Source organism: Hylobates moloch, unplaced genomic scaffold (assembly GCF_009828535.3).
Source record: "Hylobates moloch isolate HMO894 unplaced genomic scaffold, HMol_V3 SCAFFOLD_1, whole genome shotgun sequence".
NCBI classification, from domain to species: domain Eukaryota; kingdom Metazoa; phylum Chordata; class Mammalia; order Primates; family Hylobatidae; genus Hylobates; species Hylobates moloch.
In genome coordinates this window covers 189,307,203-189,326,718 of record NW_026652276.1, presented here as the reverse complement: position 1 = coordinate 189,326,718, position 19,516 = coordinate 189,307,203, and the positions used below count along the sequence as shown (strand labels likewise).

General features: G+C 39.8%; 1 protein-coding gene across 30 annotated transcripts in view; it reads left to right on the top strand.

Moving 5' to 3' along the window:
- NRCAM (neuronal cell adhesion molecule) overlaps window positions 1-19,516 on the top strand; it is a 311,540-nt gene that overhangs the window by 21,975 nt on the left and 270,049 nt on the right. The window contains exon 1 of one of the 30 annotated variants that reach the window (XM_058425932.1): window positions 16,151-16,362. The exons of the other annotated variants lie outside the window; for them this stretch is intronic. The gene's annotated coding sequence lies outside the window, so the exon portion shown is untranslated. Of the gene's footprint in view, window positions 1-16,150; window positions 16,363-19,516 lie in introns of those variants that run through there. 30 annotated transcript variants of the gene reach the window in all.

Genomic DNA, 19,516 nt, shown 5'->3' with positions numbered 1-19,516 from the left:
TCTGTTTTCTAGTTCACTAATTTCTTCTTCTGCCTTCTCAAATTTGCTGTGAGTGCCTGTAGAGAAATTTTCATTTCAGATATTGATCTTTTCAACTCCAAAATTTCCCATTCAATTGTTTTTTTTAATTGAGATTATCTATTAGTTGAGAAATTGGCATCATATTTTCCTTTAATTTTTAAACATGGTTTTCTTTAGTTTCAGAACATATTTTAATAGCTGATTAGAAGTTTTTGTCTGCTAAGTCTGTTTAGGACTGCTCAGGGACATTTTCTGTTGATAGTTTTTTTTTCCTACCGTGTATGAGTCACACTTTATTTTTCTTTACTTGTCTCGTAATTTTTGTTATTATTGACTACTGACATTTTAGATATGTAGTGGCAACTGTGGTTTCTGCTTTTCTCTACCCTGAGAAATTTGTAGCTGTTGTTATTGTTTGTTTAGTAACTCGTTTGTAGTAAATCTGTGGCATGTCTTCCCTGCAATGTGCAACTGCTGATGTCTCCACTCAGTTTCTTTTTTTACTTAAAAAAAAAATTAGCCTGGTTTCTTAAGGTTTGCGCCTGTGTCTGCATAGTTCAGTAGTCAGTCAATAACTGAACAAAAGTTGGACTCAAATACCTCCAGCCAATAAGGCTTCCACTTTCTGCTCATGGTTTTGTGTGTGGCTGGAGAGTACATTCAAACTTTATGTCATTTTCAAGTCTTCTCCCAGCTCTTACATTCAGCTGTCCTCTCTTGTGTCGTGTGTGTGTGTGTGTGTGTGTGTGTGTGTGGGTGTGTGTGTGTACATTGCATTGGCCATGGGTATGTAGGTGGCTTAGGCCCCTGAGGTCTCTTCTACACATTTGTATAGCCCTGGTCAACTCAGTATATGTGAAGCATATTCTAGCCCTCTGTGTTTGGTTTACCTACTGGAACTCCCTGATAAATCTCTGATTGATCCACTAGTCTTTTGTTTACTCCAAACAGGACAGCAGTCTCAGGCTATCTAAACTGCTGGTGTTCCTGTTTGCTTTCCAGTAAAAACTTTTACTTTAACTGTGAATGCTCTAATCAAGTGAGCCTCCTTTGGCAGGTGCAGTGAAGCTGCTGTTTTTCACAGTCTGTCCTGCCCTGGTTGAGTGAATTACCTGATGACAGAGCCGGGGATGGGGGTTGTGGGATGGAAGCAGATTCAGACAAAATCACCGCCACAGACTCACTGTTCTGACCCTGAGTTCAATAATTGTCATAAATAAATGCTGTTCAGATTTTTGAGTGCCTTTGGTCAATTTCTAGAGCAATCAAATGATTTTTTTGACAGTTTTGTCCAGTTGTATGATGGCTATCTAGGGAGAGTATTTGTCAACTTCCTCACTCCCTGATGCCAGAAGTTCTCTTCATAACACTGTGTGTGTTTATGAAGGCTCATTTGTCAGAATGCATGGGCCTAGGAATACATTTGAGACATACATGATGTTTTAGTCCATTTTGTGTTGCTACAAAGGAATACCTGAGGCTGGGTAATTTATAAAGTAAAGAGATTTATTTGGCTCACGGTTCTGCAGGCTGTACAAGAAGCATGGTGCTGGCATCTGCTCAGTTTCGGGTGAGGGCCTTGACTGCTTCCACTCATGGTGGGGGGCAACAGGGAGCTCCCATGTGCAGAGAGATCACGTGGTGAGAAGGGAAGCAAGGGGCAGGGGGTGGGGGGGCGGCGGGGAAGGCACCAGGCTCTTTTTAACAACCAGCTCTTGAGGGAACTAATACAGTGAAAACTCATCCCAAGGGAGAGCATTAGCCAATTCACTAGAGATCTGCCCCCATGACCCAGAAACCTTCCATTAGGCCTGAATATTTGGGGCCAATAATCCCCCATATAGGGGATCAAATTTCAACATGAGGTTCATGTCTAATAATCTCTCAGGTGATAACAGTGCTGCTGGTCTCCCAAACCACACTTTGGGGAGCAATTTTCTAGACCTTGATCCAGGTACTAGAGACCCTGGGATTCCCTGTCTTAGAGCCAGAGCCTATATCGAAGACCTGAATGGGCCTCAGAGGACTGACTACTACAAGCGTGTACACCCACAGGCTGGAGGGGTAGATAGGAGGTAGCTGGGTTGAGGGGGGGGTGCAATCTCGAGGTATTGGGAGTTGGGGGGATATGGAAGACAATGCTTGGAAAGCTTGGACCTTTAAGCTGGGATTCTACACACAGAAGCACAGAAGCAGGGCTGGGATGGGTGGGAACAAAGAGAGCCTCCATTTGCACTCTTGCTCCAAGTATGATTAGGCCTGCTTATGGGTACTTCAGGAAACGTTTGGTTGAAATTATTTTATCTTTGGGCCAAAACACAAAATGGACAGAGTATAGTTTTTCTCTTCTCTTTCTCTTCCTCCTCCTTCTCCTTCTCTTTCTCTTTCTCTTCCTCCTCCTTCTCCTTCTCTTTCTCTTTCTCTTTCTACTTCTCCTTCTCATTCTCCTTCTCCTTCTCTTTCTCTTTCTCTTTCTCTTTTTCTCTTTCTCTTTCTCTTTTTCTCTCTCTCTGTCTTTCTTTCTTTCTTTTTTCAGAGTCTCACTCTGTCACCCAGGCTGGAGTGCAGTGGTGCTTACTGCAACCTCTGCCTCCCAGGTTTCAGCCATCCTCCTGTCTCAGCCTTCCTAGTAGCTGGGACTATAGGTGCCTACCACCACACTTGGCTGATTTTTATATTTTTAATAGAGATGGGGTTTCACATATTGGCCAGGTTGGTCTCGAACTCTTGACCTCAAGTGATCTGCCCTCCTTGGCCTCCCAAAGTGCTGGGATTACAGGTGTGAGCCACTGCGCCCAGCTGACTCCGGTTTTTCTGCTTCTTTTTTTCCCCATGTCTGTATTGCAGTGTGAGAGAACACTTCGATTTCCTCTTCAGTGTGCACACTAAATACTCAAAGTATGTCAACAAATTTTCAACACATCCATTTACTGGGTTTTTGATAACTCTGAGAATCCTCCATTGTTCCGGCTAGCCACTTAGTGTTGGAGCAAAGTTGCTTATACTTATGCTCCTGCTTACTGTTTCGTAGAAATCCATAGTCTTGTTATACCAATTCTTCGAACAAGAAGAACATATCATTTGGCATAACTTACAGGATTCTAATCTTGTCTCTGAAGAGTCGGTGGAAATAGCCATTAATTGCATTTTAAGTAATCCATATTAAAGGATCAATGACATTAACCTTTTCTTTATTCCTTATCCTCTTTTAAAGCTTGTAGAATAGCTGACATAGTGGACATAGGATAAAGATTTAGTGGTTGAGACGGTAAACATTCTGTAAGGACAATCCATGCAAAACAGTGATCCAAACAAATCCAGCAACTGCTGACACAAGTGGCTATCCACTAAAATCCTGAATACCTTTCTTAGCAGCACTTCCTCGTGCCTGTCTTCTTCCCTCCCCTGCTAACCTTTGGAACTTGCACCTATCCGATAACTTTAAAACTTTGACAGGTTGGGCAAAGAAGTGACTGGTACTTAAAACAGCTTGACTCACGAAAGCCAAGTTACCCTTACCTCTACCTTTTGGTTTGGCTTGCATAGCCCTGAATAAATCTTTTAAAACTAACTTTTGGAAATACTGCCTTGTCCCATTTTAGGTTATGCTTTTAAAAATATATAACCTGTGTATTTTTGTTCATTTGTTTGAGACAGCATCTCGCTTTATTTCTCAGGCTGGGGTGCAGTGGTGTGATCCTAGCTCACTGCAGCCATGACCTCCCAGGCTCAAGTGATTTTCCTACCTCAGCCACCTGAGTAGCTGGGACTACAGGCGCATGTCACCGTGCTTGGCTAATTTTTGTATTTTTTTTGTAGAGATGAAGTCTCACTATGTTGCCTAGGCTGGCCTTGAACTACTGAGCTCAAGTGATCCTCCCGCCCCGGCCTCCCAAAGTGGTAGGATTACAGGCATGAGCCACCACACCTAGCCAATCCTGTGAATTTGATGCCATTCCTGTACTCTGCTCTTTTGACAGGAATTATGAATCGCGACCAAAACTAAAGACAGTAGTCAATTGTTGAGGAGCTGCTGAAGCCTTTGCCACAGTGCCACGCAGGGTCTAGATTTCCCAAACACAGGATGTATGTAATGGCAGGGAGGGTGCTGATGTTGGCAGCATGACCAGACCCTGTGGCAGTGGAAGTGGCACAGTCTAGTGGAAAAAGCATTGGACAAAGAGACAGGAGGAGGCTTTGGCTGGAGATCAATCTGCCATGAAATAACATGACCTTGGGCAAGTCAAGCTCTCTGAGCTTCATTTTCCCTGCTGACATAAACAATGCTGCCCTTTCTTCTCAGAATTATTATGGAGATAAAATGAGGTAATAAGTCAGAATGCCTTGAAAAAGTGAAAGATGGTGGCAAATATTAGTATTGTTTCTTCATTCAGCAAACATGTACATGACAGGCATGAATTATCCTAATTAATACACTAGGGGACACCTCAATGATCCATGCACCTGGAGCTTATGGATTTTCAGTTCAGAGGAAAGAGGAACCTGCAAGCAAAACCTTACAGTGCAGTATGGGTTGGGTGCTGGAGTTTCAGCAGCTACCAAACGCTGTTGAAGGACAGAGGTAGCCATGGCTACTCTTCCTAGGAAAGTTGTTAAAATCACCACAGAGGAAGTGGTTTTTGACCTGGCTTTTGGTAAATAATTAGAAGTTTGCCAGACTGAAAGGAGGTAAAAGGGCATCTTTGGCAGAGAAATCAGAATATTCACAGGCAAAGAGGTGTGTGTGTGTGTACATAGCTAATTATTTTGGATGATTGAGAGATTATCTGTATTTACTTGGTTCTAGCCACTGGATATATTAAAAGAAGTATTTTGTATTTAATGTTTTCCAAACTGATTGCCTGCTCTTCTCCCCAGCCCGAACTTGCTTCATCTCAGTTTCTGGCAGCCCCGTCCTTTCACTTGCATGGGTCAAAATTTTTGAAGTTATGCTTGACTCCTTCCTTTCTTCCATACCCTACATCTAATCTATCGGGAGATCCCTGTTTGTTCTACCTTCTAAATATATCTGGAAGTGGACCCCTTCCCTCCATCACCACTGGTTCTATCCTGGATCAAACCGCTGTGGTCTCATGCCTGGATATTGTGAGAGCCTCCTGTTCTCTCTACTTTTATCTTTGGTGCTACATCTTCTCAACATAGCCAACAGAGGATCCTTTAACAATGAAAGTAAGATCATGACACTGTAAATAACTTTCATACCAACCCACTCCTCTTAGAAAAAGCAAGATTCTTACCAAAAACAAAAACAAACCAAACCCACAACATACTACAGGACATGACCGCTGCTGCCTCTCTGGCCTCATCTTTCCTTGTGCACCCCCCAACTCAGCTCTGCAGCCCCTGTGCTCAGCCTCGACCACACCAGGCATTGCTTCTGCCATCAGCCTTTGCACTGGCTGTGCCCTGTGTCTGGAACCTTCTTTCCCTAGGTCTGTTTGTCCTTTATTCTGTCACCTCTTTCATGTTTTTCCTCTGATGTCACCTTTTAGTGAGATCTAAGCTGCTGACCCTATTTAAATTTCACCTCCTCACCCCTTACTCCTGATTTGCTTTAGCTTGCGGTAGTGTTTTCATTTTCTATTCTACTTACCACTTTTAAATACTGCGTAATTTTCTTATTTAGCTTGTCTCTCCCCAGTAGAAGTTTAAGTTGCACAGGCCTGAGATTTTGCATCCCAACACATAAAATAGTACCCAGTACACCTTAGGCTCCTAGTAAATATGTGTTGAATGAATAATGAAAAAGTCACCGTACATGTCACTGGGGGAACTTACCTATGTGAGGAAACATCATGGGCATCCTGAAACAATTATCTTGGATTGTTTGCAATTTAATAATTTGCAATTGGCAAAGTAAAAATGAGTTCCAGTCTTTGTTTTGTGTCGGGAGTGTGTATTTTTAAAAGAAACATCCGGGCTGGGCGCAATGGCTCATGCCTGTAATCCCAACAGTTTGGGAGGCAAAGATGGGTGGATTACCTGAGGTCAGGAGTTTGAGACCAGCCAAATATTGTAAACCCCTGTCTCTACTAATAAAACAAAAATTAGCCAGGCGTGGTGGCAGGCGTCTGTAATCCCAGCTACTCACGAGGCTGAGGCAGGAGAATCACTTGAACTCAGGAGGCAGAGGTTGCAGTGAGCCAAGATCGTGCCATTGCACTCCAGCCTGGGTGATAGAGTGAGACTCTGTCTCACAAAAAAAAAAAAAAAAAAAAAAAAGAAAAAAAAAAGAAACACCCAGTTTAAAATCCAGTTTAAAGAAGAGATTCCTTCACATTGACCGTTGGTATTGTTTTGCAATTTAAATTTTTAAAAATTAAATGTTGTCAATTAAGGACATACATAGAACATAATGTATATTTCACCATGCCCTCTGAACAAAACAGCGCTTGTGCGGCATTACTGAGTTTCCTCTTTATGGTCTGGAGAAATGGGACCCTTGACAATCCTTGGAAGCCTTTAACAAAAAAAGAAAAAAAGAAAAGAAAATTTTAGGTCACAATGGCATGTCAAAATTCCAAAAATTTTTTTTTTCTTCTCTTTACCGAGTATTGTGTATTTTGCCCTCCAATCAATAAATGTCTCCACTTTTCTGCCAACCAAACAGGAACTGAAAATAGGTGCAAACGAAGTAAGATGGGAGAAAAAAAAGAGTATGAAAAATTTCAAAATCTGAAAGAAATGGAGCCCCATCTTTTATTAAACATACTTATTGAACTTCATAAAGCTAGTTACATTGGTACCAAGGACAATTTCTGTAAAAGCTTCTATTTTTGGTGTTTACAGATTTGCCCACAGAAGGGACCCTTCTCTGTTAGGCCTGTCAATTTCTCTTGCCCTTTCTCTTCCTCTGCCTTCCTTTTGTCCAAGGATCTCAGCATTGTTTGATTTGCAGCCTCTGTGAGTTTATTCACAGGAACATATAGTCTTCTCACAAGCTGAAAGGTCACTTGTGCAAAGCCCTCGCTCTCTACTCCTTGGGGCAACAGGTTGGTCTACGTGCTTTTCCTCTTCATTAGAATGTTAAAATATGTATCATGGAAGAAAAAACAGGGCAAAAATGCCAACATCTGTATACTTTCACTAGTTAGGCACAGCTGATACAGGCTATTTAATCAATTTTTTTCACCATGCTAGCTGTTTTTTATTTTTAGCGAAAAATATACTTAAAGGCCACTTTTTCTTTTCTCAACAGTGTGTAGAAAAACTATGAATGGTTTTTGTATGTATAATATAATAAATAGCACGGTGTTGTGACTAATGTCATTGAAGATATTTCTAGATTTTTATATCCTTTCTATTTCTACGAAGTTCTAAAACATTTCTCCTTTTGCTTTATCTTGTCCTTTCTCTGGTTTTAGTCATCCATCACAAAGCTCGTTTGTCATTAATGACCCATGACCCCTTTTTATTATACATACTTTAGAAGGTCATGGATCTTAGCTCTGGCAAAGGAGACATTTCATTTTCCTAATTGGCAGGTTATGAGGCCACAGGGGAGCCTTGAAATTTGATTGATGATTAATCACTCAAATAAGATATGGCAGTAAAATAGTTAAGGACAATGAATCAAGAGCAAGATTGAAATAACTGTATTTGGTGGAGTTTCTTGGATTTGCTGTTTACTTTTGAAACAATCACTTTAGTTTGCCAGCCAATAATTTCTAGACAAAGAATTGGCAAGATTTTTGTATTAATGGTTATCTCTTGCTTTTGAGTAAAGGATTTCAAGGTTCTGATCTCTTTTTTTGAAGTATTTATATATAAGCAGAGAATATGGTAGAGTTTAGCTATTTTTAGTGAAATGAGCATGGTAAAATCATAAATATATTCTTAAAGGTAAAATTGGTGATACTTGTAATTGTTAATCTTCATAAAAGTATCTCTCCAGACATTGGAATTGTACTGAAGAACAAATCTATGTCTCAAAAAACTGGACTTAAAGTTGAAATATTGGGCTGAACAATAACTAAATTCAATAAATATTTATGAAACACCTGTAATGTGCCAGGCACACTTGTAACTTACTTTACAAGGTGCTTTCATGTATATTTGCTCCTTATTAATCTCATTTGATCCACTGGATTCTGGCAAGTCTTAGGCAGTGTGGTAGACAATATTGCTCCAACTTTACACATGAGAAAGTAAACCGAAACCATGACTTGCCAAGGCCAGGTAGTGGCTAGTAAGAGGACAATCCAAGAGGCTAGTTTTTCTGTCTTCCTGCCGTGTGCTTTTCCCAGTATTTTATGCTGTATTCTTTTTCCTGCCACTTAGAATCTTCTGCTCATGTGAGTGAGTCATACTACTAGTTCTCAAATGTAGTCCCCAAACCACCATCTGCATCATCTGGGAACTTTGTAGACTTGCAAATTCTTAGGCCCCATCCCAGAGCTACTGAATCAGAAACTCTGGAGGTGGCACCCAGCAATCTGTTTTAAGCAAGCCCTCCAGGTGATTCTGATGCAAGCTCAAGTTTGAGAACCACTAAACTCAAGAATACATTTTTTTTGTCAGTAAAAACATGGGTGAGGCAATTTATCCATTATTTATTCAATTACAGCAGCCTTGTCAGAGGCACAGGGAGTGTTCGCTTTCTAGGAACTCATGTAGTTCAGGAGCGAGGACTAGCACACCAGAAATAATTCGATCTGCCTGTATTGTTCATTAATTAAGCCCTGGGTTTTGGAGAAGAGACTGTGCATGCCCTGGGTCTTTGGGGAAGGGAGTAATCCCTGGAGGTGGCAAGGGTGAAGAAGCCTTCCTAGAAGAAAAAGGAATGGAGATGGGCCTTCAGTTGCCCTAGGATTTGGAGTGAGGAGCCTAGAGAGTGGGCATTCTAGAGGACAGGCATGTTCATGAAACAGTAAGTAATACTGGCTTGAGTAGAGCACAGCTTCGGTGCCGGAATATGGAGAAGTAGATTAGATGAATAAAGTGGATCAAATTGTAATAAACTTCCTTAGTCAAAAGTTGGTACTCCACTGCACAATGGGGAGCAATAACAGACTTTGATTCAATAACTAAGATGATGAAAGCATTGTTCAAGGAATAGTAAACTGCCAGCTGTAAGCAGGATGCATGTATCATCTGAACATCCCACAGTGTTTTACACATTGTTGCCAACCCACTTCCATTAATATTTATGGCCTTTGAAGTCTGGTTTTACAGATATTTGAAAAACAAATAATACTAAAGTATTTATTTTGGGTTGTGGAGATAATTACATGTTTTGCTTGCTTAATAACATGTTCTTGTGTGCCCTTTATTCAGGCCAAATGACAGGTGGTCTTAATCTGCTGATGGGGAAAAGAAGTCAGGGCCTCCTCTGATCAATGTAGCTGGCTTTTCACCCCCATCTTAGACCTTCTTGTTTTATAAGGGGGGGTGGGCTTCAGCCTTACCCTGAATAAGGCTTCTGCTCAGAGAAAGAAAAATGGTGCAGACTTCATCGGGTCAGAGTAAAATGGATTTCCCTGTGGGCATTATGCATTTGAATGCTTTATGAATTATAAAGGCATTTGGTTAACCAGTTATTTTGGACAATTAAAATAAAGGGGAAGTATCAAGTGCTCACTCTGTTTAAGCCTTGTGCCTAGAGCACAGTAATGAAGAAGGTATGTTTTATTGTCCCCACGTAACATCTAGAGTTTTGGCGGAGAGGGGTGCATATACATTTATAAGAGACTATAATATGTGAAAGAGTTGTGTAGCTGCAGCTCATAAAATGAACATAAAATTAGACACGTAACCACATTCTACTTCATGTCTAGTTCTGATGACAGAGATGTAGCTATTTTCGTAGTCACACAGACATAATCAGACCTGCTTCAGGCATGCCTGGAGTCATTCATTGTTCTCTCTTGAAAATCTGAATCCCTTTTTAAAAATGATTAATGCATTAGTGTCATCTTTGTATAATATACATTAAAAAAATTCCTTTCTCATAAATAAAACAGCAGTTTAGGCCAGTTGCTCTAGACTCGAAAGAAAGCCAGGAGCAATAGCGGCAGTGAGAGAACCAGAGCCCTCTTGAGGGGGAAGTCTCTGAGGCTTTCCTTAGTAATTGGACTTCTGTCTGATGTGTGAACCATGTACTCTCCAGCCATTTCTGTTCAGGACGCACCTAGACAATGTACAGTGTCAACAGTTAATCTGTCATGATAATAATAACAACACATGGTTTGCCAATATCGTCTCCAGAGCCAGACAGGTCAATGTGATATTTTTTTGTGTTTAGGTGGTTGCTATTTTGTGATTTAATTTATGACCTTGAATTTGGATCTATTCGGTGGATGAAAGTATGTTTTAAATATATGTAAGAACTATAAAGTCAGGGATAATTATTTGAGGCATCAAAATTGTTGGGATATATTTCTGTATCTTGACAGACTCATAGTAGATTGTGAGGAAAATGGACACACTATGATTTTGAACCTGAAAGCCCTCCCAAATCACCACATATAAAACCCACTGATTTAAAACACTGCACATGTATCATCTCTTCTGGGGCCAGATTCCCACTTTGCAGAGTCATAGGAGATAAATCTTTGGGATTTAGTATTGTGCAGGGGTCTCAATCTCCATGTATATTGGGAGAAAATAATCAAAATGAATTTGGAAAGATCTATGAAATAAAAGTTGGGAAAATAAAACTTTGTCTTTTAATGTTCCACTTCATCTGAGTTATTCTCTTCCATTACCATCGTATTTTCTTATGATCTTACTAATATTCTAGCAAAGCGGTTCTTAACCTTTTGGGTTATAATCTTTTAAAAAATCTGATGAAAGCTATGACATCTCACCCCAGAAAATTGCTCATGCGCACATGCTTGCAAAAAATTTCCATGAAATCGAGGGGTTGGGGGAAGACTTTACTGAATTCTAATGTCCTAAGGCATTAATTGAATGTAATGAAATAACTTCTTATCTATGCACTAGCTATGTACCATCCTTGAGAGAATTAAGAAAATAATCACGCAAATAATTTTCTCCAGAGCTTAATTCTCTCAGAAGTAAGTGGAATCCCACTTGAGAAAGGCTGCAGATGAAACAAAACGAATACACTAATGTATATTTCATATATACTCTATTATACATTGGACTCATACAGCTATAGTCATATTGCTGCTCAAAAATAACATGCAGATTTGGGATTTAATAATTATACATGTTTTAAAGACAGGTCAGTTTCCGGTACATTCTTTCCCCCCTGATATTTTCATGATAGAATAAATTATTCAATTTCACTGAAATGACTATTCACTCAGGCACCTTTGAGAAGCATTGCACTCCAGGTGTAGATAGAACTAACCTACATTCAGTTTTAAAAATCAAGAACAATAGTGTAAACCCCACTGACAAAAACTATGAAGTCTGAAAATGATGTGTTTTAACATATTGTGTAATGGGCCCCTTTCTGCTTCCACACGTCTTTGCTTTCTTGCCTGATGGGCAACACAAGCCCATCCCTTGCCTGATGGGCAACACATTATTCAAATGATTAGTTGATGCACTGTAATTATCAGTTTGAGACACCAGCCATACCTCTGACCGACTTCCCTCTCTCCAGAGCTTCCAGGAAGCAACTGCACAGGCAGTTTTTGCAGCACCTCATCTTTCTTACTAAACTGAATGGCTACCTTCTCATTTATTTCACCAGGAAGACCACGTGGGCCTGAGGGGGCAGTTTCTAGCTCACTCCCTTCTCACCAGCTCTCTTCGATGCCCCACTCCTGGTAGGAAACCTGATAAGCTCTAACTGGTCAGTCAGCACTGGGCTACATTGGGGCCCGAAGATTTCTGGCTGTGAAGGATAAGGTTTCTTTTCTTTCATGTGAGTGCATAATCCAAGGTCGGTGGGCTCAAAGAGGTGAGTGTGATTGATCATCAGAACAACTGCCCTGGGGCATATTTGGAATATGTGCTTTCCTTTTGGAAGAGAGGGAGAAGCACATGGAGAAGAGGGGATGACAGTGGTAGTAACAGATTTAGATGTGGGATTTGTCCCTATGTTCATTGGGGCCAAACTTTAAGATCAACTTCCAGAAAAAGGAGTTCAACTCTCTGATGTCAGCATGTGTCAATTATGTGGCTTCCCTGTAGCTAGGTGTTTCTAGCCTGGGAGGCAGGGGCCCTAGCCTTCCCACAGCAAGCAATAGCCCCTGAGTGTTATCACCCAGGTTCTTGGTGATGACACTGAGTGGTAGAGAACAGGTCAGATTCTGTTTAAGAAGGTCATGAAGTGTAATATGTTTTAGCACGATTGCCACCAAAAATAAAGTTCAGAGCTTAAAGTATTAACATGTATCTTTGTTATCTGGAATATAGACTTATGCAATGACTGAGGTGCTTCTTGGTTTTGTATTTTGGAACTTCCCTCATCAGTCAAACCTTTTCTGTTCCCACTGCTGAAGTTCTCTTTTAATGCAAGCTCAAAGCACATAGTCATATTTGAAGTTACCTTTTATTTTTATCTCATCATTCACTCATGATTTTCTCATTTTATGTGTGCCTCTTCCTTTCCTCTCTGAATCAGGTGATTTCCACCCCCATCCCCACTTTTGTTAAGAGATCCTTGCTGAAGGCTCTGTTCTTGCCTCAGTCCTCCCTTCCTACCCAATCCACCTGACTCGTTCTCCTTCACTTTCCTTTCCTTCTTAATTTTCATCTTTCTTATGCTTTCATTTACTTCCTTTCCTGACTCACTATCCTTTCTCCCCTCAGCTACCTCTGATGTTTGTATTATGTATATATTTCATTATTCTATATATGCAAAAAGATAAAGAGGGACATAATGAGAATCACTGTCCTCTCTACCAAGCTGAAGATGCAGAAAGTCACCAATAGCTCTCAAGTCCCATCCTCAACTATATACCCCTCCCTTCTCTCCAGAGGTAACCACTGTCTTTAACTCTATTTCACATCCTGCCTAGGTTCCCCTGGGCAGGAGGCAGGATGCTTTCCCCTGCACTCAGCCTGTGCAGTGGCCCCTTCTCTTGGCTGCTGGAGGCTAAGATGGGGGGCTGAAATGAGAGGACCACCCTACTGCAGCCAGGGAAGGTGGGAGTCAGGGCAGGTGGGAAAGGGTAACTCTTTCACTACAGAACATGGCCGAATTGCTCCTCATTGGACAGTCACGTTTTTATTCAGATGATCTTCTCTGGCCTCTTTTATATATTTAGATAGGAAAATATTGTTACATGTTCAGTGAACTTTTATTAAGCACCTTCTCAATGCCTGGCACTGTGCTTAGTAGGACTTTTTTATGGGGGTGTAGATTCACTTCAATCCTCAGCTTCCTATTGCCCTTTTCTTTTTGATTGAGAAACCCCATTATACTTTAAAATGTATCTTTATATAAAGGATGATCTGTATCTTTTACTTTAAGTGTACTTGTCAAAGTTGGGTGATGTATTTTATATTATACACTCTGCTTCTCAGTTTGTTTGAAAGATTTCATGTACATAAAAGAGCTTGGGCCAAAGGGATACAGTAAGTGAGTATTCAGTAAGTGACTAAGCTGGGTGACCTTAAGCAAGATTTTTAGTTTCTTTGGCATTGATTTTTTAATGTGTGAAAATAGGGGTAATAATAGTCCCAGCTCCCAAAACAGTTGATAAAATAAGATAATCCATGTAAAGTGTTTACTGCACTGCCTGGCATATAGCACTAAATAAATGTTAGCTACTATAACATGGCATTTTAAGCTTAGAACATTAAGTCATGATGGAATTTATTTGAAACATTTGTTGTAGAATGGAACATAGAGCTTGAAGGCTGTGTGACTGGTACTGCAGCTTAGAAGGGAGGAGCATACTCTGACCTAAGAACTCGTGAAGTGGCTCTTGGAGGAGGTGTTATCAATGAAATGTATTTTGCTGTGGAGGAGGTTGGAATCTCCACTTCCCATAGACCTGTTTTGACTATTTTGACTACTGTTCCGCTGTATGTGGCATGCCATAAACATACCTTCGTTTTAATGGAAAAGGTTGCTGCCATTCTGCTAGTCAGATCTTTTGCCTGCTGTTAGACAAACAGAATTAAATATGTCGTTAATCTCCACAGGGCAGGTCAGAAGTCTCTCTAGACTCCTAAAATCCTGAACTAAAACCACAGAGTTCTCAAAATAAACTGTGCAGTTTGGTCCGAAATGCAAGATGATTGAAGAGCAAAATGATTTACTCTGTCGGTGGTTACTACCCAATTGATTTTTCTTAAGTTGTAGATTGAATAGCTTCAGTTCCCTATCTGGAATACAGGGAAAACAATACCTGCCTCTTTTATTTAATAAACAAACAGAATTGACATCCTTTTTTATTTTAACTTCGTGCTTTTTTTCTTCAAGTAATCTTATGACAAAGATGACAATAGTAATGATGATTCTAATACTTCATGAATAATACTTTTCCTTCTACAAAATGCTTTCACATTCTTTATTTCAGTCCATTTTCAGTAGGTTTACAGGTTTGAATTACATTTCTCATTGTGGATGACTTAGTTTTGCAATGGTCTATATTATTGAATAATTATAAACATTTGAATATATGATCATGAGATGTAAACATTGATAAATGGCATGTGATATTATTAGTAGGCAATACTTTAGCATGACTAGTCAAAGATGAGTTTTTGCAAATTAGCTAAAATATACGAATATCCAGCTCACACTAATTTCTCTCCTAATGCTTTCAGCCTATTCCACTCCATCTAACATAAGATTATTATTCTTTTATATTGTTTTACACAAATTTTATACACACACATATATACATACATACACTTACGGCCGTTTTTCCCTAAGCACCTACCATAATGTGGAGCTCATAGTAGAGGCATAATTAATCCTTCTTAACTGGCTATGTAGAGTTGCTTTTCTGTGTATGCTATTTTGGGGTATGTGGGGGAATGAAGTTATGTCTTTGCTTTCCAACAGTTGTGGTTTTTATTAACCTTTAGTTATCAAGTGGTCTTTATTTTTCTACCAACATGCTCTTACTATATTAAAGAAATATTTGTCATGAATAGTTTCTTCCCATTCTACATTTCCTTCTGTGACCACTCTTTTCTCTCTCTCACACACAAGATTTTGAAAGATGCTTCCTTAAAGAGCTCCAAGACAGTGTCATGCAATGGAAAGAATGTAAAACTAAGGGCATGAGCCATCTAGGTTGTGCACGCATTAATGGGGTTTCTACTTTGGTCTTTGGGAGACTCAGTAAAACCTAAGAAAGGAAACCAATGGGGACCAAAGGAAACCAGTAGGAACCACGGATGCCTAAAAATGCCAAGTTACAATGTAAATTCACACAGAATAAGTGTAAAATGAGTAATTGGGCAGTGGGTATTTTCGGAGATAGGAAATATTTTGTGAATGGGGAAATTGTTGTCATATCTTCCCATCTAGCTGAGAAACTCACCCCCCCTTGTAAAGGACTGCAGGATTTCCTTAAAATTTGTGGCTAGAAGAAATGTGAATAAGAATCTATTTGCCTATTTATTTACTTTAAAGATCAGCAATTCATATATGGTAAGACCTTTCCATTTATTCAGAACGCACAGACTGTTTATTTTTAGCAAAGTATTGCTCACTGTTTGGGGATAGAGACCTCAGACGTTGAAATGCATAAAAGAGACCCTCATCAGACATCAAGTGTCTGCAAGGATTTGTGTGTGTCTGGAAAGCAGAATCTCTATAGTAATATCTACTAAAGAGGTATTTTTGATGATGATCAAGATATTCATAGAGGCCAGACATAGATAAGACCAACAGGTTTCAGTCCACTTCTGTTGTCTTTCCCAGATTCCTTAACTGGGTACAGATGTTCTGAAAGGATATTCTTTTATAGACTCAAATACTTGAAAATTTAAAATAAACACACACACACACACACACACACACGATGGAACTAAAATATTTGTAAGTACTTAAATTTGTAAATTCTTGGTTTGCTACCAAATAACTAGAAGATGACTGTGTTGTACATAAAATGGAAAACCAAGTGAAGTGTATTCAGTGGCCTCAGTTTCTCCTTTTTACATACACTCATTTCCCTTCTCTCAGGTGCACCTGGAGAGACTTAATGGCTACTGGACACCCTCACCCTGACATCAAAACCTGTTCTCAAGAAAGGATCCAACTTTAATCCACTAGTGAAAATTTAAGTTATTTATTTACCTGTTCTGCTTTAAACTGTATCTCTAGTTTTGACATTAAAAGTTTTTATCTTGGATAAAGGAATTTTGGGTGTGGACATGAAAGTGGAGACATGTAACTTTCTGAGAGAAAAGAAGTGCCTTTGAAATGAGAGCACCTAGGTGAGCTCCCACTCTCGTATGTCTTAAGCATGCCTGTTTGTGAGTACATACTCAACATATACTGCCAAACTCATAAAGAAAAGGACTGAATGCAAAGTGAGCTCAGATGGGAAGAGCAACATTTGATGAAACATGTAGCTTTATTTTATGTTGGGTTTTGGATATTAAAATGCAAAATCTGTAGCAAGTAGGTAAACAGGAAAGAAGTGAGGTAAATGAAAAGCAATATAAATAATATTCTTCCCTGCGATGTAAGAAATATATTAAGAGGAGGAGGATGTATAGGAGAAAATTATGAAAGTGAGCTGGTCAGGGTAACGAAGAGAGGAAGCTAATTGGAGATTATCTGAAAATAAAATGTCCGCAGTACCCTCTGGGGAAATTAACTGCCAGATGAGAAGCATATTGTAGGAATACAATGACTAATGTTATCTTCTAAGAACAGTTATGGGGATGAGGGCACTCCTTTCACTTGAAGAAAAGATGAAGCAATGAATCAGATGGTGATGAAAGGAAATACATATGATAAGCCCTAACCAGAGCGGACATAGGGTGATTTGTGTGTGTGTGTGTGTGTGTGTGTGTGTGTGTGTGTGAAACTAGTTAAGTATACATATATCCTATTAGTGCCTCTCAATATCAGAAGGACTAGGGGATATTTTTGGAAGTTATGGGTAGGGAAGAGTCACTCCTGAAAAACTTGATTTTTCAAATTTTGAGCAGATTTTTTTCCCAGAATATTTGCGTGGCATGATATTATTAGACTTGTTACTTGTGTCATATTCAAAAGCCTATACGCTGATGGTCAAATAAATGTTTATGCTGTAAAATAAGCCAGGAAAAAATCTACACAGTTGTATTAAAATGTTGAAATTATATTGAACCGTTTTAATCAATCATGTTAAGTATGGGCCTTCATTATAACTTGAAAATGAGGATGGTGATGTATTTTCTAAGTGCTTAAGCGCTCAATAATTGTTCATACATGGGTGAATATATATGTACTTAGTGATAGCAACTTTCAGTGCATGTGTGTGTGTGTGTGTGTGTGTGTGTGTGTGTGTGTGTGTGTGTGTATAATATGTATACCAGATAAAAAACCTCTCCCTTCCCAGCCAGTGTGTGGTCAGGCCGATGCTGCTTTCACAGGCAGGCTGTGGTGCTGACCACTTCAAGTCAGAATGTCATCGCTTGTCCCATCTATTATTATGCTCTTCAGGAAAACATTTGTCCTAAGATCCTAGCCGTGATTGGTGTCCCTGGAGATGCCCTTCTGCATGTTATTCTGTGAGTGGGCTTGTCTTTCTTCTCAAAAGATGCTTGGATAGTGTGTGCTTCATAGAAGCACAGAAATCTTTTGTTTGGTGAGAGAATCTATACCAATTTCTGGAGAGAATCTCCAGAAGTACAAGTCGGCAAGTCCTTTTGCACTGGCCTTGAACTGTGGGGAAGACCACAGAAATGCAGATCTGTGGTAGCCATGACTCAAGGAATTGGGTGACCACACTGCTGATCACCTAGAAGTCATTCTTGGTCTGCGTGTCACAGGTGTTGCTTCTGTGGGCATGATGTAAGAGCAGAGGGGCTTCCAGAGCTCCATGCTTTTATTCTTCTGCTGAAGTCAGGGTTCATCCCATTGGCTCAGTGTTAGTGATAGCAACTTTCAGTGCTAAAAGGCTAAAAGATTGCAGTTTGGTTTGTGATATTGAGAATTGTTGCCCACTTTGTGTACAAATTGTTAATTCACTGCCGCTTAAGGGCTGCCATAGTATTGGAAAGCTGGGCGATGAGTGACTGTCCGTGAGTGGTATTTAACCAGGTATTAACACCAGTGTCACCTCTGTACCTTGCAAAAGAAAAAAGAAAGAAAGAGAGTGAAAAAGAGAAGAGCGGAAAAAAGAAAAGAAAAGGAAGAGCCATCTGTCCAGCGTCCACAGATTTAGAAGTTGAGTTCTTGACATCTGAATTAAAAAGAAAAAATTATAGCTCATTATGACATGAACTCCCAATCAAATTGCTAGAATATTTACCTCAGTTACCAGAAAATTATTTGTTTTCTTTCACTAGGGTTAGGATGTTTGTCCCCTCCAAAACTGATGTTGAAATTTAATTGCCTTTGTAACAGTGTGAAGAAGTGGGACTGTTGAGAGATAATTAGGCCATGAGGGTTCCACCCTTATAGGTAGGATTGTTGTTATTATAAAAGGATGAGTTTGGCCCCCTTCCCTGTCTCTCTCTTGCTCTCTCTTGTCCTTCTGCCTTTTGCCATCGGATGATGCAACTAGAAGGTCGTCACCAGATGCCAGCACCTTGGTACTGGACTTCTCAGACTCCAGAATTGTGAGCCAATAAATTTCTGTCCTTATAAGTTACCCAGTCTCAGGTTTTCTGTTATAACAGCGTCGAACAAACTAAGACATCTCCATAGCAATTATAATAGGCTACTGTTGGCTATTAGCTTAAAGGATCCTTAGAAGCACCAGTATTATTTGATCAAATTGAGGGAAGCGTGTTGTGTTGCAAAAGCAGAGAATCATGAGACATTCAATCACTTAACTCTTTAAGGAAAGATGGGAAACATTGAAATAAATGGTCAGTGACAACAGTAGCAACATCTGAAAAGTGATGTTCCCAAACTAGGAATTTCTCTGGAGAATATGTGTTTGTAATGTCCATTAATTGCTCAGGGAAATGAACAGCATGGACCTGAAATGGGAGGGACCTGTCATAAATAGCACAACCTCTTCCAATGGTTTGCAAGAGTAGGTGCTGTTTGATAGCAGGGCTAGTAAGATCCATGAGGAACCTCCCTTAATTATGAATGGCAATAGTAATTAACAGGATGTGTGAACTGCTCTGCAGTGACAGAAATTTCATCTGAGTTTCCTTTCCTTTTTACTGGTTTCATTCTGCCTTGTTGGAGAAGGTCCTATGCCTTCAACTATCCAGACATGAAATTCAAATCTTGAAAAGCATACTATAAAAACCCAAGTTTTTCCTTGGGGGTATTAGTCTGTCTAGTTAAGGAAGACTTTTTTTTTATTATTTGTCTCTTTCCCAAAGTAGTAGGCAATTAGACATCAAATGAAATTAAAAATCCCTACGTGATTGTCTCCTGGCCAGAACATGTTGCCTGCTGCCATAGAAACAGCTC